Source organism: Scyliorhinus torazame, chromosome 15 (genome assembly GCF_047496885.1).
Source record: "Scyliorhinus torazame isolate Kashiwa2021f chromosome 15, sScyTor2.1, whole genome shotgun sequence".
Classification (NCBI taxonomy): Eukaryota; Metazoa; Chordata; class Chondrichthyes; order Carcharhiniformes; family Scyliorhinidae; genus Scyliorhinus; species Scyliorhinus torazame.
In genome coordinates, this window is record NC_092721.1 from 118,490,762 (window position 1) to 118,516,208 (window position 25,447).

A 25,447-nucleotide genomic window follows, 5' to 3' on the forward strand; every position below is an offset into this window, starting at 1 on the left:
TGGATGACCTCTTTGTTTTTGATCAATGTCTAATCATTCCGAGGTCCATGCGAGCAGAGATCCTCCACAGGCTCCATGGAGGCCATCTAGGGATTGCAAAGTGCAGAGCATGCACATTGTGCACTGACCGGGCATTATGCAAGGGATGCAAAATTCTGTTCCGTCCTGACACCCCTATAGAGCCAAGGGGGCCTTCCCACTTCCCACACTGACCTCGGGAAACTGGCAGAAACTGGGGCTCGGCTTCTTTGGTCACCAGGGCAAGGCATACCTCATGGCTGTAGATTGCTACTCCAGGCTCCACACCACTACAATTGAATCGGCGATCAGGGTGTGACAGACCATCTTTTATACACCTGGGTTTCCCAATGAAGTCATCTCGGATAACAGTCAGCAATTTGCTAGTGACCACTTCAAGAAACTTTCTGATGACAATGGAGTCACTTATATCACCAGTTCTCCTTTCCATCCACAATCTAACGGAGGGGTAGAATGAGCAGTGAGGATCATCAAGACCCTTGTGTCTCAGAATTCGGATTGACATTCAGCACTGTCGCACTACCAAGCTTCAACTCTGGCTAATGGATTCTTATCAGCTGAATTGCTTATGGCCAATGTTTAAAGACATAAGTTCCTCTGCCAAGAAACTTCCAACCTAGTGTTACCCCTGTGGACCACAAGAGAGTGAGAAACAGGGAGAAGGACATCTGTGAGAAACAACAGCATTGGTACAACTCCAGACCTTTGGCCAAGATCCCTAGCATCCTTAACACTGAGCCAGATGGTTTGGATCTAGGTTTGTAAATCTAAAGGTGAGGTCTTTCAGAAAACGGAGCACACACGATCATACCTGGTCCAAACACCATCTGGTACTTTCGATGTCATATTCATTGGTACCCACGAGAACATAGGTTTTTGATTACCACACTATGTGGGATGGAGATGCCAAGAATATTCTGAGTGGCTTATGAGATTATGACCCACTTAAAGAGCACCTGCCCTTACGGAACAGTCAGAACAATGCAGTATGGGAGGGTGGTGAAGTCACCATAGAGACTTAATCTCTGACCAGGGAACTTTGGAGGGAGGAGGTAGCAGAACCAATGTAAATAGTTTAAAGTAAATGTGATGTAAATAATTTGGAAACAGTTAACATGGTTATTTAAAAAATTGACAGTATACATGGAGGGACTTGTAGTATAATGGGTTAATAGTTATGATAATGAGTGATGTAGGCCATCATGTAACAAGTGACATCAGCAGTCATATGTTAGAAACTCTGAACAGGAGAGATATGCTGACTCAGTAATTCACCTTGTTTATATTGTACATAGTGTAAATAAACCAGTTTGAGGTAACTACCTGAGCCAGGCTACAGTCTCTCTAGATAAGATACTCCACACTATGAAACAATGACTGGGATGAAATGGGTCCTGGGCCCTAATGAATAAGTGATCGGACAGCAGAAAGGATTTCACTGGCATCGACCAATTCAAAGGCCAAAGCTGGACACCTCTCCGGAATCTTCGCAGCACCATTGAGGGAGGACGCCGCTGCTGCAAGGACAAGAGGTTGCCTCCATGCTGAGAAGCCCTTGGGGGGGCAGAGAGAATTTTTTAATGAGCATTGGCCAGGCAGGCAGGCCCCAGCGGCGGCCTCAGAGCTATGGGGTGGCCATTGCCGCTAGGGGGCCATGCTGTGGCACATAGAACTCCTGGGATTGAATGACTCTTCCAGCCTCTTGGAGGCAGATTTGTTGTTGCTTGGTGGTCTCTCCAGACAGCAAGGGTTCATTCCAATGCTGGCAAAAATGCCATTAGGGACAGAAAATTGCTGTTAATAGGCCAGTGGCCTTAATTGAGCTGCATCTCCAGAAGGCAGGTAGATACCGCAAATTTAATATTTTGGGTCGATGATCTTTGTTACTCTATTTCTCTCTACATAGATGCTACCTGACTCCTGTTTTTATAATAGCATAGATACATTTATGGGTTCAGTAAGAAAGTGCATGAGGGGAAAGGAGTGCTATGCTAACAGGATGACATGAAGTTGGAGGAAGCCTTGGGTGGAGGATAAACATCCACACACTCCAGTTGGCTGGAACAGGCTGTTTCTTGGCTGTGTCTGTTATGTAATTGTACTTAACGGTAATACTGCGGTTTTGTGGCAGCACATTACGTTGCTGTACCTCTGCTGAGTGAGCTGCACGTTTGGCTTTGCTCTGACATTCAATTAGGTATGTTGGATGACGAGGGACGCTGCTTCTGGGGATTACCTCCCCTTTGTCTGCCACCATAGATTACCTGTTTTTTTTGTCAGATACATTTGACCATTGAATAAAATTAGTGAACAAAATAAAATAAGATTAAATAAATTAATGAAAATGACACTGAGATTTAAAACAATGACCTGGATCTCCTGGACAGGAGCAATGATTGTAGGGTTGCTACTGCATTCACAAGTCCTCCCAATTTGGCGCTGCTGTGCGTTTCTTCTTTGTTCCACAGCTGTTCAAGTCTGACTTAGTAGCGAGAGAAACTTTTAAACTCAATTGCACAATCTATTTTCTGCTCATTTCAAGGATGTTGCATTACAATGTAGAGCACTACTCTTGCTCCTCCCACATTGGGCAACACGGTAGCATTGTGGATAGCACAATTGCTTCACAGCTCCAGGGTCCCAGGTTCGATTCCGGCTTGGGTCACTGTCTGTGCGGAGTCTGCACATCCTCCCCGTGTGTGTGTGGGTTTCTTCCGGGTGCTCCGGTTTCCTCCCACAGTCTAAAGATGTGCAGGTTAGGTGGATTGGCCATGATAAATTGCCCTTAGTGTTGGGTGGGGTTACTGGGTTATGGGGATAGAGTGGAGGTGTTGACCTTGGTTAGGGTGCTCTTTCCAAGAGCCGGTGCAGACTCGATGGGCCGATTGGCCTCCTTCTGCACTGTAAATTCTATGATCTCAGTACTTACCATTAAAAGTATATTTCTATCAAAAATGAAATGTCATGGAGAAAATGACATGCAGGAGGGGGGAAACTTTGATTAAAACACGACAAGTGCTTTGTGGTCGTACTGCTATCTGAATGTTACAGCTTACCAAAGATCTGATTGTCACAGGTTGCTCCTGATGTGATGGAACCTGTAGCATGAATTTCCCCCAACCCTTGCCTCTGTGAGACACTACAGCACAGTAATACACACCACTGTGTCATATACATTTTATGATTGTGGTTTAGGGCAGATGTATCAGAGTTTTTTTAATACATTGGAGCATTATGAGAAAAGCTTTCACAAAACTTTCAGTGCTGTTCTGATACTGTATTATTCCGTTGTTATAAGCATCCAGCTTCCATTTGACAGGCAATCCGCATTTTATTTTGCTCAAAGCATACCATTCATGTATGTTGGCTGTTATGTCTTCTTAATGGTGATCTTGATGTTTTTGTGACTGTACAGGATTGTTGAGAAATTCACCTTGATCTGGACTTCAAATCAATGCAGGGAGGCATACATTATGTTGAAATTAAAATTGGATGACTAATATAGGCACAAACTTGTTCCACAATTAAAATAACCACAAAATGTCGGCAATTTCATGAAATAATCCCTTTAATGTGCAACACCTTTATTCACTGCATAAAAATGCTGCTTAAATATAGTTAGGTCTGATCGTGGGAGGGGTGTGGGCATTGTGGTTGGGTGGTTGGAGGAGGGGTTTGGTTGGGGCTAGTCAGGAGAGATACACACATCAGGAGGTGTGGGGGTTTGCCAGGTCGAGGCAGGGGATTGGTTGGGTGGTCAGGATGGTAGTCGGGTGGCCGTGGGGTAGTCGGGTCTGGGGAGTTCCTGGGAGTCAGTTGTATAGTTACCCATTCTAACATTTCCTGTTTCCTGGGTAACTATGAAGGTAATTCCTACAAAACTTTCCAACTTTATTTCACACGTGAAATTTGACTCGTCATTCCCATGCAGCTCCATGCAGGTTCCCTTCCTACATCTTTGGGCATAGGCCTGATCTTGGATGATCTGAAGGCTGGAAGATTTAGATAAACTCCAGAAAGACAACAAAACAAAAAAATGTAATTTTCCAAACCATGCATAGCTTACATACATAGAAGTTAGGAGCAGGAGGAGGCCTTTTGGCCCTTCGAGCCTGCTCCGCCATTCATCATGATCAAAGCTGGTCAACAAACTCAATAGCCTAATCCTGCCTTCTCCACATAGCCTTTGATCCCATTCTCCCCAAGTGCTACCTCTAGCCGCCTCTTGAATATATTCAAAGTTTTAGCATCAACTACTTCCTGTGGTAATGAATTCCACAGGCTCACACTCTTTGTGTGAAGAAATGTCTCCTTATCTCTGTCCAAAATGGTTTACCCTGATTCCTCAAACTGTGAGCCCTGGTTCTGGACACACCCATCATTGGTAATATCTTCCCTGCATCTACCCTGTCTAATCCTGTTAAAATTTTATAAGTCTCTATGAGATCCCCCCTCATTCTTCTGAACTCCAGCGAAAACAATCCCAATCGAATCAATCTCTCCTCAGACAGTCCCGCCATCCCTGGAATCAGTCTGGTAAACCTTCACAGCACTCCCTCGAGAGCAAGAACATCTTTCCTCAGAGAAGGAGACCAAAACTGCACACAATAGCAAAACTCCAGGTGTGGCCTCACCAAGGCCCTGTATAATTGCAGAAGCACATCCCTGCTTCATTACTCGAAACCTCTCACAATGAAGGCCAACATTCCATTAGCCTTCTTTAACGCCTGCTGCACCTGCATGCTTACCTTCAGCGAATGGTGCACAAGGACACCCAGGTCCCACTGCACACTCCCCTCTCCCAATTTACAACCATTCAAGTAGTAATCTGCCTTCCTGTTTTTGCTTCCAAAGTGAATAACCTCACACTTATCCAAATCATACGGCATCTGCCATTGATTTGCCCACTCACCCAACCTGTCCAGATCATGCTGTAGGATCCCTGCATCCTCGTCACGATTCACCCTCCCATCTAACTTGGTATCATCTGCAAATTTTGAGATGTTACATTTTGTTCCCTCATCCAAACATTAATATATATTGTTAATAGCTGGGGTCACAGCACCGATTCCTGTGGTACCCTGCTGGTTACTGCCTGCCAATTTGAAAAGAATGCATTAATCCCTACTCTTTGTTTCCTCTCTGCCAACCAGTTTTCTATCCACCTCAATACATTTCCCCCAATCCCATGCGCTTTAATTTTGAACAATAATCTCTTATGCGGGACTTTGTCAAACGCCTTCTGAAAGTCCAAATATACCACATCGACTGGCTCCTCCTTGTCAACTGTACTGGTTATATCTTCAAAGAATTCCAACAGATTTGTCAAGCATGATTTTCCCTTCATAAATCCGTGCTGACTCTGACTGATCTTGCCACTGCTTTCTAAATGTTCTGCTATAAAGTCCTTGATAATGGATTGAAGCATTTTCCCCACTACCGATGTTAGACTTACTGGTCTATAATTCCCTGCTTTCTCTCTACCTCCCTTTTTGAATATCGGAGTGACGTGAACTACTCTCCAATCTGCAGGGACGGTTCCAGAGTCTATAGAATCCCGGAAGATGACCACCAATGTATCCACTATTTCCAGAGCCACCTCCTTAAGCACTCTGGGATGCAGATTCTCAGGCCCTGGGGATTTATCCGCCTTCAATCCAATCAATTTTCCCATGACCATTTCTCTACTAATGTCGATCTCCCTCAGTCCTTCCCTCTCACTAAACCTTTCATTCTCCAACATTTCTGGGATCTGATTTGTGTCCTCTTTTGTGAAGACAGAACCAAAGTATGTATTCAATTGATCAGCTATTTCTTTGTCCCTTATTATGTATTCCCCTAGCTTACTGGCAGTGCGAAGTTAAATAGCTTTTTATTGTTTATTGTCACATTCTTATGTGACTGGGAGTGATATTATGAAATGGCTGAAGGCACTGGATACTGTAAAGGCTATGGGCCCTGACAATATCCAGGCCATAGCACTGAAGACTTGTGCTCCAGAACTTGCCGCACTCCTAGCCAAGCTGTTCCAGTACAGCTACAATGCTGGCATCTACTCGGCAATGTGGAAAATTGCCCAGGTGTGTCCTGTACACAAGAAACAGCACAAATCTATCCCAGCCAATTACCGCCCTATCAATCTACTCTCCATCAGCAAAGTGATGGAAGGAGTCACCAACAGTGCTATCAAGTGGCATGTACTCAGCAATAACCTGCTCACGGACGTTCAGTTTGAGTTCCGCCAATGTCAGTCAGCTCCTGCCTCATTACAGCCTTGGTTCAAAAATGGACAAAAGAGCTGAAAGTCAGAGGTGAGGGGAGAGTGACTGCCCTTGATATCAATGCAGCATTTAACCGAGTATGGCACTAAGGGGCGCAAGCTAAACTGGAGTCAATGGGAATCACGAGAAAAACTTTCCGCTGGTTGGAGTCATACTTGGCACAAAGGAAGATGGTTATGGCGGTTGGAGCTCCATCATCTCAGCTCCAGGACATCATTGGAGGAGTTTCTCAGGGTAGTGTCCTGGGCCCAACCATCTTCAGCTTCTTCATCAATGACCTCCCTTCATCACAATGTCAGAAGTGGAGGTGTTTGTGGATGACTGCACAATGTTCAGCACCATTCGTGACTCCTCAGACAATGAAGCAGTCCATGTCCAAATGCAGCACGATCTGGACAATATTCAGGCTTGGGCTGAGAAGTGGCAAGTTACATTCGCACCACACAAGCGCCAGGCAATGACCATCTCCTGCAAGAGAGGATCTAAACACCACCCCTTGGCATTCAATGGCATTACCATCGCTGAATCCCCCACAATCAACATCCTGGGGGTTACCATTGATCAGAAACTGTACTGGACTAGTCACATTAATACTGTGGCTACCAGGGCAGGTCAAAGGCTAGGAACCCTATGGTGAGTAACTCCCCTCTTGACCCCCGAAAGCCTGTCCACCACCTACAAGGCACAAGTCGGAAATCTAATGGAATGCTCTCCACTTTGTAGGGCAAAGTTCAGAGGAGATGTGCGAGGCAGTTTTCTTACACAGGAGGTGGTGAGAGCCTGGAACACGTTGCCAGGGAGGTTGTGGAAGCAGATACACTAACGGCGTTGAAAAGGCATCTTGACAAACACATGGATAGGCTGGGTATAGAGGGATATGGCACAAGGAAGTACTGAGGGTTTTGGCAAAGGTTGGTATCATGACCGGTACAGGCTTGGAGGGCCGAAGGGCCTGTTCCTGTGCTGTATTGTTCTTTGTTAATTTGCCTGGATGAGTGCAGCTTCAACAACACTCCAGAAGCTCGACACCATCCAGGAAAAAGCAGCCCACTTGATTGCTCCCCCTTTCGCAAACATCCGAAACCTCCATCACCGATGAACAGTGGTAGCCATGTGTATCATCTACAGGATGCATTGCTGTAACTCACAAGGTTCCTTAGACAACACCTTCCAAACCCATGACCACTACCATCTGGAAGGACAAGAGCAGCATGTGGTGGTATGCATGAGGGGTATTACGGTACCCTGTGATGCCGAGAGGCTATTGGTGGATAGACGCCGGGTCCTGATTGGATCAGCCGCCTACTGGCTCCACCCAGTAAGGCGGAGTATAAGAGCCCAGGTTCTCCCAGCAGCTGCATTCTGTAACTGTGCTGCTGGGGAACAAGTCTGCGTAATAAAACCATCGATTGACTCCTTCTCATCTCGTCTCGTGAGTGATTGATTGTGCTACACAGCATACACCTGGGAGCCCCACCACCTGGAGGTTCCCCTCCAAGTCACTCACCATCATGATTTGGAAATATATTGCCGCTCCTTCACTCTCGCTGGGGCAACATCCTGAAACTCACTCCCTAAAAGCACAGTGGGTGTACCTACATCTCAAGGACTGTAGCGGTTCAAGAAGGCAACTCATTGCTACTTTCTGAAAGGGCAATTAGGGATGGGCAATAAATGCTGGCCCAACCAGCGACACGCACATCCCGTAAATGAATTTAAAAAAAGAAAAAAAGTCCTCATCCAGTTGACTTTTTTGCTTGGTGGATGTGTGTAATCGTTTGATAATTTTCTCAACCAAAACATTCTCTGACATCATACTAATTTGTCTTGGTGTGAGACATTTTGTTCAGCCCCGAAAACACAACACAAATATTTTTTTTAATCAATCTTTTTATTTGCATTTTCAACATTATATACATTGATGTTCGTGTTTATTTATTGTACAGTGTAAAGAAAAGAAAAAAAAGCAAAGGCTTTGCTTTTGTCTTACGTTACTCTATTTTGAGATTGCTACCGTCTAGTTTGGCATGTCCTCCCCCACCCACCCCCCCGCCCAGCTCCCCTTTCCCTGCCCCCCCCCCCCCCCACCCCCTTGCTATCTTTCTTGGTCGATCTGGGGGGTGATTCTCCTTGCTCCCCCCCCCTTTCCCGCCCCCCTTTCTCTTCTCCCTTCGTCAGCTTTGGCTGTGTTGTTTTTTTTTGTGGATGAGTGAGGGAGACGGGGGAGATGGTGAGGGGTGGACAGGGGGAGGTTTTCTCCCTCCCCCCATGTTATCCTTCTTTGTCCGTCTCAGACTCTGCTTTCCTTCCCCCCCTCTCCTCTGGGTTGTGCGTCCCTGGTGTTCCTCCTTGTCTTTTTTCGTTCCCTCTCTATTCCTTCCGGTTCCCCCTCTACTGGCTGTTGTTGGCCTCAAACAGGTTTTGGAACAGACTGACAAATTTCCCCCATGCAGTAAGGAAGCCTTCCTCCGACCCTCGGAGGGTGTATTTACACTACACAAACTTGACTTGGGAAGAAATAATAATGCATTTGTGAAACTCCAGGCTCTGTATATTTGCACCTCCACCATAAGGTTCTCTCCTGGTTCTTTAGACATAAATTTTCTGCAAAATATGCCATTTTATGAGTTAGTCTATCAGCATTGTGACATGGTGCTAGATTATAGTAGTTAGCAGCCTTATTTCCAACCATTTCTTAGCACTGATTCCTGACAGCATTCCGTGGTTGGATGCTTTAACTTCCCACTGCCTGTAAGTTAGGTATGATTTGGAAAATTCCATTTTGCTATCAGATCAGAATGCCTTTATTGCTATTAAGATAGGGCAATATGCACTTAAACCATTGCTTTCCTTTTCAGGACTGTAACCCTCTTACAATTGACAATAAAAAATATTTTGATCATGACCAAAAACTCTCAATTAGTGATGCAAGATCTGAAGATAGTGGAATGTATACGTGTAAATTCAAATACGAACATCGTGGGAAGAGGTACAATGTAACAAGGACAACAGAATTAAAAATAAGATGTAAGTCCGTTGATAAATATAACTGTCTTCATCTCTTGAAGACAAATGTGGCAAATGAAATGAATTGTTATCTTTTGTGCATGAATTTGCTTAATGCACTGTTAGAAATTGAGATAACTGGAAGTATAAAACAAAACTAGTTTTGTACCACAATTTTGGTTTCTCATGTATATCTCGATGCCTACTGCATCACTGCAGCACTTTATAAATATGAGTGAAAAAAATGTAATTATTCAACTGATCAACAACACTAACATCTACTCTGTGTCCACAAAGTAATGTGATGTTTATGAGACAGGTACTTTATTGTTTAAAAAAAATAAATTTAGAGTACCCAATTATTTTTTCCAATCAAGGAGCAATTTAGCATGGCCAATATACCTATCCTGCACATCTTTGGGTTGTGGGGGTAAAGCCCACGCAGACAGGGGGAGAATGTGCAAACTCCGCATGGACAGTGACCTGGGGCAGGGATTGAACCAAGGCCCTCAGCGCCACCGTGCCACCCGACGTGTACTTAATCGGGTATGGATTTGGCAAATCATCTAAACTGTAGCGGCTGATGGAATATGAGATAAGAAAGTGCTTTTGTGACAATAGAAGCAAGATCTTCAAAAAAAACAAAAGTGAAAAAGAGATACTTTGGGGATGGGTTGATGGAAGATTAAAGGGAGAGTTTCTTTCACAGATTTTCATAAGAAGGGAAGGTTTCCTTTTCATAAGAAGTTGGGATATGCACACCTAATTCCACTTGGGTAGGGGAGGGGAGACACAGAAAGCTGCTCTGCTGAGGAGCATAAAAATACTAGCTACGCATTGGAGCATGTCTGTAAAAAGAACATGCAAAAGAGAGTTGTCAGCATCAGTCCCATGAAACAAGAGTTTCGCTTTCCATGTTTCATAATTTGTGTGTCCCAAGGTGACTCAGTAGATTAATCATGGAAACACAGGCCTTTGGGCAGGGAAGACAAAGAGATTCCCTGAGAAAGGGTGGTGGGGGTTGTGGGGGAACGGGGGGTTTCTCGAGTCAGGTTTATGCTCTCACATTGTGCTTTCACCCCGTCTCCACAGCAGAGTTTATGCCGTCAGTTTCTAACTTTGTTGTAGCTTGTAGGATGTGAGGCACCGCCACCTGGTGTGGTTTGCGGCATGTTCCTCCCAGACACTGATGTCACTTTGTTCCCTGTTTAGTAAGGCCTTCAGAGTGTCCATAAATTATTTTCTCTATCCACCCTGAGATCTGGTGCCATTTTACATTATGAAAGCCTGACACGGTGACCTAGTGGTTAGCACTGCTGCCTCACAGAGCCAGGGACCCAGGTTCAATCCCGGCCTTGGGTGACTGTGGAGTTTTCACATTCTTCCTATGTCTGCATGGGTTTCCTCGTGGTCCTCATGTGCAGGTTAGGTGGATTGGCCATGCTAAAACAAATTGCACCTCAATGTCCAAAGAAGATGTGCAGGTTAGGTTGATTGGCCATGATCAACATGTGACGTTATGAGGGATAGGGTGGGGGAGTGGGCCTGGGTGGAGTGCTCGTTTGGTAGGTCGGTGCTGAATCAATGGGCCAAATGGCCTCCATCTGCACTGCAGGGAATCAATTGATTCTATAGAAATGGGGGTCTGTTCCGAAGGATAATTTGTTGGGGAGTAGGGAAAGATTCTGCTGAAATCAAGGACCCATCGAGTGCACAAGCTGCAGGAATAGTAAAGAATGGAAAAGCTATACTTTCACTTCAAACAAACAACTGTTGCATGTCATGATTGGAAATATTTAGCACAGTGGCATCTATAGAAGTAACAGGTACTACAGGCTCGTAAAATTAGATTTCAATGGCATGTTCCACATATCAAATTTGAAATGTATAAATCAAATTTATAGACAAATTTTCACAGATCCCGATTTGTGTACATTTCCTAAAATGGCAATACCTGGACATTAAAGGCATATTTCAAAACAATGTTTCATATTTGTACATGCATACAATGTTTGACATAGTTTTCTGAAAGTATAGAAAGATTACGATCCACTTGTATATGATTCACATAAATATTTATTAAAAGCAGCAAAATACAAAACACCAAATTTAAAATCATATAAATCTCTACATCAGAATTGAAATATATGGGCCCCACAAATCTACAAGCCGATGTGAGGGAAGAAGTGCAGTGGATTCGTACTGATAATCTCCGCAGCCACAGGAGAATTGGAGGGACAGAGTAGGCATTTCTTAGGGGGGAGACCAGGGTGTCAATCTGGATATTGGCCTCTCCATGACAAATGGAAAAGGACTGATGAGGAATATTAGGAAGTGAAAGGTGTGGAATCGAACCCGATCCATTCCAGTGCATGTGCCTGTCACAACATTCATGGTAGTGGGTAGCAGGGCGCCGAGGAGAGGCAGAGTGCTTATAAGTATTGGATTCCTGCAGTGCATTTGGAAGCCTGATTTGAAGATCAGTGCTCCCTTGCCCCAGACTCGATCTCGAGCGTTCAACCTCCTCCAAGACCTTCTCGTTACGTTGCTGCTCCCCATAATTGTTGACATTGCCATGCCACACCCCATCCAATTTCTAAACCCCCACAATGGCCCTTGGCTGTGGCTTCTCTTTTATTGATGGGTTGACTTGGAAGACGTTGTGTACCTTATTCTAGGAAGAGACCTGGATGGCTGGCTAGAGGCAAAGATCTTTACTTAAAAATACTCTCATTGACATAACTAACTATGCACAAGGTTACAGAACATCAGCACAGCTCCCCTCTTTGGTCTTCTCACTCATTTTTCTCTAAATGACATAATTATGAGACAGCTCCTTATGCGCTTGCTCAGTAGCTATTATTAGAGTAGTGTTAAAGTTAACACTTTACAGCTTCCTTAGCTGGTGCTTCCTCCTGTTCACGCGACAGGCTATCCACTTATCAGGGTAGTCGGATCCAGTGCAATATGTTAATATTGTCCTATTGTTAAGATTGGCTCGACCTCTGTGTTTATGGACTTGCTGAGTTCCTTGGCTGTTTTTGACCTCACCCACATCCTCATAACCTCCAGGTAAATATCAGGGACTTGGCATTTCTATGTCTTGTCTGATTTTCCTCCCTTTTCACTCCACCGCCAGCAGATTTTCACAAGGCCCTGGAAAATCTTTGACTGTGTAATCTCCAAACACAGGAAAATATATGTAGTCTGTAGGATTTCAACATTAACGTTATAATTGTGGTTATATATAGAATGTTGGGTTCTGATCCTCACAATCAAAATTGATTGTTTCAGCTACAACAATCAAGACAATACAACCAAAGATGAGAAATCCTAAAAATAATACAATTGAAGCACGACTTGGTAAGTACAAAGAAATTATCATATCCAATAGTGCTTTTAGTCATTTATCAAATATTCCTTGTAGTATTTCAACATTTATTGTAACACTGAAGGCAAAGGATTGATAATTTTTCAGTGCTTTTCATTCCACGAATGTTGGAAACTTATTGATTGATAGACAAAAATACATTATCTAGTGAAGTGATACTTCCTTTGATCACATCCACAGTCTCTCTAGACTTCAAGAAGGAACACAATTCTAGTTTAGCTATGAAGGTTCATTCATTGCCAAGGGCATTGTTTGTGGAGGCATGACAGATCATGTCGGTTAGAATAATTCAACAATTGCTAATTGCATGAACAATGGCATAGTCCATGGAGAGAATATTTGCATGGAAATTATTTTATGTAGTACCTCCTGTTTCACTTCTTTCTTTTTTCCTTTAATACATTTCTTTTCAGAATGTCACTGTTAGAATTTCTATATTTGTGTACTTAATTTTCCTTAACTTCTTCTCCACATTTTGTTTTAAGTTGCTCTTAAAGGAACTTGGAGGGGATATCATCCAGGTCATTAGAATGCTGAAAACCATAGATGGGGTAGATTACACCAGTTTATTTATTTTGGATTATAAGCACATAAGTAGAAGACAGTCGATGAAAAGAAGCCTTCAACAAAAGGTTATGATTGTCCATATATATTTCCATGTATTTGGAGATTAAAATAAATGTTCTCCTAATTAGTGGGTCTGCCATACATATGGAGCAGACATGTGGTTAGAGCAGTTAGAATAGAATTCCGACAGTGTAGAAGGAGGCCAAGTTCTGCACAGACCCTCTGAAAGAGCACCCTACCTAGGCCCACTCCCCTGCCCTATACCCACCTAACCTGCACGTCTTTGGACACTAAGGGGGAAATCTTTTAGCATGGCCAATCCACCTAACCTGCACGTCTTTGGACTGTGGGAGGAAAGTGGAACACCCGGAGGAAACCTAGGCAGACATGGGGAGAACGTGGTTGGTGGATGGATCCACGAACCAGGAGTGGAGCAAGAAGAAAAGAGCTGCTGGAACAGGAGAGACTTCGTGGTGTGCCTCAGGATAAGATGGCAGAGGGCAAGGGGCTGCTCTGCCCGCCCAGTGGTCAACGGAGCAGCTAGTGGAGTTTCTTAAAGCTAAGTTCAGCCAGCAGAGGAAGGAGGCCCTGGAAGACCTGGCCAAAGTGGTGGAGCTGATTAAAGCAGGGATCAAGAGAGTGGAACAGAGGCTGGAGTCCCAGGGCCGGGTGAAAGTGGAGGAGGCAGTTAGGGAGCACGAAGAGCAGCTGGCCTTGTTGGTGGCCGAAGTGGGGATGCTGTGGGAGACCCAGATAGGTTGAAGGAAAAGGTGTAGAACGGCCCCCGACCGGCGCCGCGCTGACCCCGGCGGCACCAATGGCGCCATTCTCCGATCACCTGAGAATCGGCGGACCGGCATCGGAGCAGCGTTGTGTGAATCGCGCCCCCCCCCCCCCCCCCCCGCCCCTCCAGCGATTCTCCGACCCAGCCCGGGGTCAGAGAATCCTGCCCAAGATTCTTCAGTGGGCGAGGCAGATGAGGAAGTGCACCTGGGAAGAGAAAGAACTGCTGGTGTATCAGGATCTGGGTGCAGAACTGGTGAAGTGGAGGGCTGGGTTTAATCAGGTCAAGGTTGCCCGCTTCAAGAAGGGGGCGAAGTTTGGATGCTGTACCCAGCATGCCTCTGGGTGACTTTCCAGAGGCATAAGTATTATTTTGGCAAGCAGGAGGAGGCGATAGAGTTCATGAAGGACAATGGACTGGCAGGAGCAGGAGGACATTGAACTTTGGAGGAGTTTGTGCGAATGTCTTTGTTCTCGGGAAATATTTCCCCTTGAAATATTTATTTTGTTTGGCGGGGCGTTTAAAGGGCAGGCCCTCTGTGAGGGAACGTCAAGTGTGAGTGCATCTTTTGCTGCTTTCAGCCCCCTCCCAACCGGAATGGTCACGAGGAATGTGAGGGGGCTGAATGGGCCAATCAAACTGACAATGTGTTCGTGCACCTGAGGAGTCTGAAGGCGGATGTGGCCGTTTTGCAGGAGACGCATTTAAAGATAAGGCAACCAGACAAGTGGGCACGTGGAGGTTTGGGAGGCCGAGGGCGAAGGAATTTTCACATTTCTCACATGTGCACTGGGTATACTCCCTGATTTACTTTTTCGTAGTGGACAAGGCGTTGCTGGCGGGGCTGGTCGATTTTGGAGTACTCGGTGATCGTGGTCTCGGACCATTCGCCGAACTGGATGGATTTGTGAGTGGACCGGGGAAGGGGGTGGGGAGCCCAGCGCCCGCAGTGGAGGCTGGACGTGGGCTTGTTAGCGGATGAGGAGGTGTGCGAGCAGGTGAGGGCCTGCCATTTAGGGCTATGTGGAGCTCAATGACATGGGGGAGGTCACGGCCACCACGCTGTGGGAGGCACTCAAGGCGGTGATTACGGGGGGAGTTTATCTCAATTCGGGCACATAGAGAGAAGGCAGAATGGTGGAGATGGCAAGGCTGGTGGATGAGATTTTGAGGTTGGACAGAAGGTAATCGGAGGCCCTGGAGGCAGGGATGTTGAAGGAGAGACAGAGGCTCCAGATGGAGTTTGGATTAGTGTCCATGAGAAAAACAGTGTGTCAGCTATAGAGGGCCAGAGGGGCAGTATATTAATATGGTGAGAAGGCGACCAGGTTGCTGGCCCACCAGTTGAGGAAGCAAGAGGCGGCGAGGGAGATTGGCAGAGTAAAGGACGATATGGAAAGGGTTGTGTTGGACCTAGAGGGGATGAATGGTGTGTTTGAGGCCTTTTATAGGAGATTATACAAGTCGGAGCCCCCGGCCAGGGGGAGCGAATGAGGGCTGGAGTTTCCCAGGGTGAACGAGGAGTTGGTGCAGGGTTTGGGGGCTCTAATTAGGCTGAGGGAGGTCTGCATGGGTTTCCTCCGAGTGCTCTGATTTCCTCCCACAGTCCAAAGATGTGCAGGTTAGGTGGATTGGCCATGATAAATTGTCCCTTTGTGTCCAAAAGGCCAGGCGGGTTTATTAGTTTGGGGATGTGGGCTCAGGTAGGGCTCTCTTTCAGAGGGGCGGTGCAGACCCGATGGCCTCCTTCTGCACTGTAGTAATTCTATGATTTTATGTCTTATCGTCTTTTAGTGCTACAACAGTAGATAAGATGCTTGGAAAGATCAGTTTAATCCATAAGAGGGCCATTCAGCAATCTGGTATCAGCAGGAAAGAGGCTGTTTTTGAATCTATTGTTACATGTTCTCAAAACTTTCATTTCTTCGGCCTGCTGGAGGAGGTTGGAAGAGTGAGTAAGCCAGGTGGGAGGGGTCTTTGATTATGCTGCCTGCAATCCCAAGGCAGCGGGAGGTGTAGACAGAGTCAATGGATGGGAGGCAGGTTTGTGCGATGGACTGAGCTATGCTCACGACTCTCTGTAGTTTCTTACGGTCTTGGGCTGAGCAGTTGCCATACCAGGCTGTGATGCAGTCCAATAGGATGCTTTCTATGGTACATCTGAAAAGATTGGTAAGAGTCATCATGGACATTCTGAATTTCCTTAATTTCCTGAGGAAGTAAAGGTGCTGTTGTGCTTCTTAGTTTTAGCGTGGGTGGGTCAGGACAGATTGTTGGTGATGTTTACACGTCGGACCTTGAAGCTGTTAACCATCGCCACCTCGGCACCAGTAATACAGACAATTCGAGTCCTGAAGTCGATGACCAGCTCCTTTGTTTGCTGATATTGAGGGACAGATTGTCGTCATTACACCATACCACTAAGTTCTCTATCTCCCTCCTGCACTCTGACACATTGTTGTTTGAGGTCTGACCCACTACAGTCGTGTCATCAGCAAACTTGTACTTAAGTGGGAGCCGAATTTTGCCACACAGTTGTGAATGGAGAGGGAATATAATAGGGGGCTAAGTACGTAGCCTTGCAGGACCCAGATATTGAGGACTATCGTAGTGGAAGTGTCGCTTATCCTTACTGATTGTGGTCTGTGGGTCAGGAAGTTGAGGATCTAGTTGCAGAGGGAGGAGCCGAGTCCTAGATGTTGGAATTTGGGTATGAGCTTGGCTGGGATTATGGTGTTGAAGGTGGAGCTGTAGTCAATGAACAAAAGTTTGATGTAGGAGTCCTTGTTGTCGAGATGCTCTCGGGATGAGTGTAGGGCCAGGGAGGTGGCGTCTGCTGTGGATCGTTGTGGTGGGAGTGAATTGCAGAGGATCAAGGCATTCTGGGAGTTGAAGGCACATTGGGAAATGGAACTCGATAGCTTTATTTACATTGATAGTAACCACTTTACTTAAACATGAAAATGAACACTGCAGCATTGTTTTATTAAATCTATTAGTTTAAGGTTGCACAGTTTTACTTTTACTTCACAGGCTCGGCACTTAATATCTCCTGTGAAGCTCTTGTGGGATTTGGTGAAGTGAAAATAATTTTGCTTACCTGGAAAATGAATAACACTTATATCCCTGAAGATGGATTCAGAATCAAACAAGGAGATCAAATGTATGTTTTAATTTTAATCCTTGGCTTATATGAAAGCTTGATTGTGAAGTAGGGAATGTATGAAAAAAGTAAAAATATTCTGTAAACACGTCTAATCGTGAAAAGAAATTGCTGGAGTTACACCATACTAAGTACTTGACTCCTGATATGTTCATCATAACACATTAATATTAAGGTTACCAATAAATCAGTGATAAAAATACTTTCACTTCCGCTTACCGCTATATGGGATGTTCTGTGTATTTGCACCCAGAATCACCAATAATTAGGATGTAGAGGAAGCATTCTGGTTAATTTGGACATTCTGAATTCTCCCTCTGTGTACCCTCTGTGTACCCAAACAGGTGCCGGAATGTGGTGACTAGGGGATTTTCACAGTAACTTCATTGCAGTGTTAATGCAAGCCCATTTGTGACAATAGATTATTATTATTATTAGTCCCCTTTCGCTACCACACTTAGAAACCTTTCCATTAAACCGCGTCCTAAGTGTGGTTGAATAGCGGTGTGGATATCACTCAAAAAGCTGGTGAGAAACATCCTGCCAACTCGCCCACTAAGGGCTGGATTCTCCTGCCCCACCCACTGCAAGAAGGCCATGGACGCAGCCGGAGAATCCTGCCCGAAGATCTTTTTTGGTTGAAATCCACCCTACATTGTTAATTTGCAAAGATTTAACTCCTAAAATGGAGCATCATTCAATAGGATCACAGATTGGAGAATTGAACAGGAAGTTGAATGTGCTTGACTCAGAAAGGTACCATTTTTCTGATGCTTAAAATTAATCCATCAAAAGTTGGGAATATTGTAAACCATAGCCTGAATATTTCAGGTGGCAGGAGCTCGACTCTTGCCACCCGGAGAGTCAGCGGGGAATGGACTCCTGCTGGTTCCGACAGGCCTGTGCCATTTTACACTCAATTGTGAGTTTATTGGCAGCAGGAGGGATGCCATCTACATGCGGCAGGAAGTCTTGCCTTGGAGAGCTGTCGGGTATCCTGATTAGCCAGCAGTCTCCATCCTCTCCGGGCACAGTGCTGCCGTGGCTGGAAGAAGCACGGCAGCTCTGTACCTGGGGCTAACTGTCAGGAGCTGGTGTGAATGTAAGTGGAAGTGTCCTGGGGAGGGGGGGGATAGGGATGCCCTGGGGGCTAACGGGTATAGGCCGGGGTTGGGGGTGCGGTGAGGTGGGCGAGGGGTCCGAGGATCTTGGGTCTCTGAGGGGAATGTGCCCCCTGTCAGAAGGGGGATTCCTATGGAGGTGCTCCCCCACCAACCTCATGGTCAAGATTAATGCCCCCGGGGGGGGAATGGGCCTGGTCGGATGGGATGGGTGCCATCGGTCGGGGGGTCACCCCTGGGTTGGGAGAGAGGGGCTCAGCGCCTGCGGGATCAACAGGCCGCCCCCTGGATTGTGTATACCCATAACAGGGGCAACTTCAGCTGCTGCCTGTCTGCCCAACCCAACACCCCGAGGACAAAGCCCTGCCCGTGGTAATACGGTGAAGGTCATTTTAACTCCCTCTAACAATGGCAGCCTCAGGCTGCACAGCTGAAGGTTATCGCTAATAAGGAAGTGAAATATTTAGTTACATGAGCACTTCACAGCCCTCAAGTGTATTCCGATGGGTAGATGTGTTGTGTTGCAGCTGGGTGTTACTGCCTAGCATCCCAATCAGACTGAGAGGTCTGGATATCAGCCTGAACATTGGAGGCTTCAACACCACAGAGGCAGCAGCCAACATTCAAACACCCTGGAGATGGGCTTCCGTGCTTGGGATATCTCTGCGGCCAGAGGGTGAGTGTGTGGAACCGGGGTGAAAGCCCTAATGGATTGTCGGTCTCTCACCCTCGCCAATTCCTTACAGATATCACATTATGGATGGTATTGTGGACCCCGCAACAGTTGCTCTCGCAGTGCTGGTGGCAGTCCAGACCCCTAGACGCCGAAGAAGGCTGTGGCTCGAGGCGCAACCCATGTGCAGAGGCCTGAATCACACCCTGGGGAACAGGCTGCCCATCAGGCTGGGGAGGGACCCAGAGGCAGATGCTAGTAATGGCCCAATGTGTCACAGCACCGCTGGTCGTTTGAGATGTCAGACAGCACGTGCTGCTGGAGGCTCTGCTTCAACAAGGTGACGGTGTGGCACTTGTGACATATCTTTGCAGACTTAGCACCATGTGGAGCAGGAGGATACTCGCTCCCGGTGACCATCAAGGTCACCGCAGCCCTGAGACTTTTACGCTTCGGGTTCATTCCAGGCATTTGCCAAGGTACAACCCACTAGTGCAACCCTGAAGTCACGGATGCCCTGTTTGCCCAGATAGAGAACTTTATAAACTTTGACCTGGACCAAGCCCAACAAAATGCCCGGGTAGCAGGATTCTCCACCATCGCTGGGATGCCACAGGTCCAGAGGATTATAGATGGCACACATGCCACCCTGCGTTCATCAGTTCTACAGGGAGTGCCGCTCATCAACAGGAAGGGGTTCCACTCCCTGAATGTTCAACTTGTTGTGATCACCACCTCCGTGTGTGCACGCTTCCCAGGGAGTGTGAATGACAGCTACATCCTGGGGCTGTCAGAGATCCCCGGCATCTTTGAGGGACAGCCCAGGATGACAGGTTGGCTCTTGGGGCATAAGGGGTACCCACTGATGTCCTGGCTAATGACGCCAGTATGGAGGCCGGAGACCAATGTGGACACCTGGCAACCAGGTCCATGTGGCCACCTGAACACTGCATCAGACTTCTCAAAATACGGTTCCGATGCCTCGACCACTCTGGTGGTGCCCTGCAGTACAGCCCCCAGAGGATTGCCCGCTTTGTGGTGGTGGGTTGTGCTCTCCACAACCCGGCACAGCAGTGGACGATGTGCTGGAGGTGGAGGAGGGACATGTCGCCTCGTCTGAGGAGGGGCTGGGCCAGGAGGATCTGGAGGACAAGCCTGGGGAGGATCCGTGGGAGCAGCTATGGATGGAGAACTGGCGGCGGCGGCGAAGGTCTGGCATGCCCGGAGGACCAGGGAGGCCCTGATCCTCACCCGCTTCTGATAGGGTGAGGCTTCGTTGGTCATCTCAACCTCTCTCCCCTTCCCACCCATCCCCCACTTCATCCCCCCCTTCATCCCCCCCCCCCCGACCTGCCTCCCCCCACCCCCGACCATTCCCTGCTGCCACCCCCCCTCCCGACCATCCTGTTTCACCCTCCCAGGGTCTATGTAATATCACTACGGGGTAATGGCCTGTGACGGCACTGTCAGTGGGTCACTGCCCATGGCAGAAAGGTGATGATAATCCGTTCTGAGTTGACTCCTCAATTTATGCCATAGTCTGACTCCTGTTTTTCTGCTGACAGTGAACTCACACCCATCACCTGCAAGTGGTCTGCCTCGGGGAGCCCTGGATTTCGGACCACTGTGCCTGGGGGGCTGGTGCTTGAGGAGAGTGGAGGGTAATAGGGGGTGGGGAGTGCAGGTCGGCCTGCAGGCGGAGTTATATGACAGAGGCTTTTTATGACTCGGGTTTAACATGTTTTAATGGTGTACAATCAAAACCCTAACTGCCCCTAGCTACTGATGTTGCCGCCCCCCCCCCCCCCCCCCCCCCCCACCCCACAGTGCCCTCTCAGTGATCCTCGATCTGCTAAGCCCTCCGTGCTCTGCCGCTACTTTTAGGCGTATCCCCAGGATGCGCATCAAAGGTGAAGGCAATCTGCTGCTTTCTGCGCCCTGTGGTCTTTGATGCCCCTAGCATACGTCCATTGGAGGGCCTGGGGCAGGGGGGTGGTCGACTTGTTGGTGGCACACCCATCGCCGTGCCACCCTGGCCCGCTTGCTGACCCCAAGATGCACCGTTGTCAGGAGGCGGGGAACTTGAGATAGCCGGAGATCAGCGTTGTCTCCCTGTTGGAAGGCTCCGGGTCAGCCTCCATTGCTCCCTCCTCCTGGACAGTGTGCTGTGGGTCACCTTGGGACGGAGGGGCAGCTGGAGTGAGCTCCAGTGGCCCCTCCATCATCTGGCTCTGCCAGTCTCGGCGGCTCACCAATCTCTGTATCATGATGCCAAAGGCCTCAGTGATGCTCCTTTGTGACTGGGCCAGTCTCTGGAGTACCTCGGCAGCGTCCATCTGTGTTGGGACACGGTCCTCAGTGACTGGGACATGCTGTGGAGTGCCTCGGCAATGCCCATCTGAGACTGGGATATGCCCTGCAGCTCTTTGACAAGGTCCACCTGCATCCAAAACACATTCCCCCAGCGACTGGGACGTTCTTACCAGGCGCTCAGCCATGCCACTGACTGAGCCTTGCCTTGGACACCACCACCCATGATGCTGACATCGTGCTGCAGGCTCTGCACAGCCGTCCCCACCCTAGCAGTGCTGGCCTTGGTGCCGTAAATTGCAGGCACCACTTTCTGTGCCCGTAGCCGTTGGGACGACTCCAATCAGCTGTGGACCCACTGGAGTGTTGCTGACATCCCCTCCTGAATCTCACAGGCATACCCTCGCATCTGTATCAGTTCTGGGATAACCTGTTCCAGAGGCTCAGCATCTGACTGGGACTCAGATAGGTCCTGGGATCCAGCAGACATCCGACTGTTGTCACCCCTTAACGCTCCTACCTCCATCTGATGTGCATCAGCAACTCCTTCTGCTGGGCATGAGTGGGTTGTGCTGGTGGGTGCCAGGGTGTGCTGGGGCACAGGCGCAGTATTGTGCTTGGGGGATGCACTGCCAACCGCTGGCTCCTTGAGGGGGAGGTCTGGAGGGGCAGGGTGTTGGTGCCAGGGGGTCGATGCCAACTCTCCCATGCAGCCCTCTGGAGATTGATGACGTTCTTACTGCATTGGTTGGCAGTCCTCCTTGTGACACTCCCCGAGCTGATGACACCTGCCACTGGCTGATCTGCGGCTGACCTTCCAACTCCTTTGGAGCAGCAGGGTGTCCCATTGATACTCCACTGCATCCAACAGTTGGGCCAGTTGAGCATCCCCGAAATGTGGGGCTGGTCTGCACGATGGTATGGTTGGGTCCTGTCTGGGGTTTGCTCGGAGGGAGCGGTTTAAGAGCTGCTCCCCCTTGTCAAGAGGGAGCTGCCAGGCACTGTCCAGGCAAATCAGCTGGCGTGACAGCCATTTCTACCGTGAAGCCCATGGGGCATCATTGTCATAATATGCACCCATGCACATCATGAGGTAAAAACAGGCAGTGATAGACACCCAGGCTAGCCAATCAACATACAGGACAGAACACAACCAATCACCAGACAGAACACCAGAGGGGGGCTTCCAACTATAAAACACACGAGGCATCAGCACTCCGCCTCTTTCCACTGGTGATAACTGTAGTGACAGTCAGGGTGTATATATCAGTCAGCACCTTCTACATGTGGATCAGAGCTAGCCTGGTCTAGTTAGTTAGAGTTAGTATAATTAGAGTAGTAGAGTGTCAACCCACAGCCAGCTATGTGCATTGTTATAGAAGTTCCATTCAGAAGAGACAGCTCCGCATGCCACTTAAAGCGGCAATGCCCTGCAAGAGGCAGGCGATGTTTAAATTGTGGGAAGCCTGACCATTATGCAGCCTTGTGCAGGTCTGCAGCTCCAATCGTGGGCCAGCCATCCCAGTTCCAACACAAACACGTTCGAAGTGTGCAGCAAGGGATGCTGGATTCGGAACCTGATACCACCACGGATCCAGAGGCTGACTGCCTGGAGTCCCCATATCGTGTGGTCATCATCACCACGTATGACAAGGCCTCCTCACATTCAGCAACACGCCTATCCATCCTCAATGTGTATTCTGCAGACTCAGCTTCTGACTTTAACCTTGCGCTCCTGGCGTACAGGGCAACCCCTCTGTCCACCAGTATGTCTCCGGCGCAACTCCTGATGAATCGTGACCTGCGGGGGCGGCTGTTCCGGCCATTCATTTACCTGACCTGGATCACCTCCCAGTGCTGCAAAAGGTGCAGCACCTCAGAAACCGGCGAAAGCTGACATACGATGCTCATGCTACTGATTTGCCTGTGCTCTCTCCGGAGGATGCTGTTTGCATCAAGTTGCCTGGTGGAGGCTGGTCAGCTCCAGCTGTTGTTGTTCGACAGGCTGCTCCCAGGTCGTTCGTGGTTCGCATGGATGATGGATCCATTGTCAGGCGCAACAGAAGGGCACTACGCAAACTTGCCTGCCCACCACCTGATCTCACGTTCCAGGATGTCGTTATGCCTTATCCAGACACCTCGCTCCACGAGGCCAACAATCTGGCTGCAATCCGGCCTGTCAAGGCGCCATCGTTCCCACCTCCACCTCTCAGGCGATCGACAAGGATCCAACGCCAGCCCCAGCGATTGGACTTATAAATATTTCCTTTGTATATATTGTTCTGCATCTGCATGCTAGACACCTTACATGTACATATGCATTCACTTGCCACTCGCTGTAAATAATTATCTCTGTAAATATGTCGTATATGCTCTAAGCAGCCGACAAAATTTTTTTTTTAAAAAGGGGGATGTCATAATATGCACCCATGCAAATCCTGAGGTAAAAACAGGTAGTGACAGACACCCAGGTGAGCCAATCAACATACAGGACAGAACACAACCAATCACCAGACAGAACACCAGAAGGGGGCTTCCAACTATAAAACACACGAGGCATCAGCACTCCGCCTCTTTCCACTGGTGATAACTGTAGTGACAGTCAGGGTGTATATATCAGTCAGCACCTTCTACACGTGGATCAGAGTTAGCCTGGTCTAGTTAGTTAGAGTTAGTATAATTAGAGTAGTAGAGTGTGAACCCGCAGCCAGCTGTGTGCATTGTTATAGAAGTTCAATAAGTCGTATTGAACCAATGCCTACGTTTGGTGTATGCTTTACCATTCGTCTGCATCCTGTTGCAGTCCGTGTTACCCCAGGGTGAATAATACGACAATCATTACCGCACTCATTGTCGTTAGATACCCGGTTGCAGTCTTGATGGGTCGGCCATCGGAAAGCACCCAGCAAGACATAATTCCTGCTGCTTCTCCTAGAGTTGTGACCATCTGTGCAGTGTATTGAAAGTTGTGGCTGACACTACTAGTAGAAGACAAGAATTGGGTGTAAGATCAATTTGAAGAGACAGGGACAATTAATGATGGCTGATCACGTTTTCTTGCAAACATGTCACCTTGAAGGATGCCTGAGAGCAATTCCTCTGTGGCTAATAAAAATAGCTTGGGGCAAATAAATAAACATCGGCAGGTGTCCCGAAGGTTTACGAAAGCTGGAAACTTGCTGTCAGCAGGTTCATGAGGCTAAAAATGATATTCCATGTCTCTTTCTCCACATTTTAAAGAAATTCCCCCCATGCATCAAGTAGGAGCTCCAGACTGCTGGCAACTCCACAACTGAATTAAATAGCAAATTGGGTCTCTGGCATCATTTCTCTATTGGGCTGGGGCAAAGATAAAGACCACTTTCCATGGGGCGGCATGTGGGTTGGCACTGGGACTGCAGCGCTGAGGACCCAGGTTCGAATCCCGGCCCTGGGTCATCGTCCGTGTGGAGTTTGCACATTCTCCCCATGCCTGCGTGAGTTCACCCCCACAACCCAAAGATGTGCTGGTTAGGTGGATTGGCCACGCTAAATTGCCCTTCAATTGGAAAAGAAAAACAATTGGGGGAAAAAAAAATCACTTTCCATAATTCCCAATTCACCTGCACACTATTGGCGATAAACTCCTCTGGTATGTAGGCCTTGGTAACTTACTCTCCTCACACATCAGCTGCCATCTTTCAGAATGTCAAAAATATAACAGAGGAAAGTCAGTTACATAGATAAATAGAGCGATACAGCGCAGTACAGGCCCTTCGGCCCACGATGTTGCACCGACATGGGAAGTCAAAAAACAAAAGCCATCTAATCTACACTATGCCATTATCATCCATATGCTTATCCAATAAACTTTTAAATGCCCTCAATGTTGGCGAGTTCACTACTGTAGCAGGTAGGGCATTCCACGGCCTCACCACTCTTTGCGTAAAGAACCTACCTCTGACCTCTGTCCTATATCTATTACCCCTCAGTTTAAGGCTATGTCCCCTCGTGCTAGCCAGTTCCATCCGCGGGAGAAGGCTCTCACTGTCCACCCTATCTAACCCTCTGATCATTTTGTATGCCTCTATTAAGTCTCCTCTTAACCTTCTTCTCTCTAACGAAAACAACCT

At 47.7% G+C, this 25,447-nt stretch overlaps 1 pseudogene; it reads left to right on the top strand.

Moving 5' to 3' along the window:
- LOC140391325 (interleukin-1 receptor type 1-like) overlaps nucleotides 1–25,447 on the top strand; it is a 125,648-nt pseudogene that overhangs the window by 29,662 nt on the left and 70,539 nt on the right.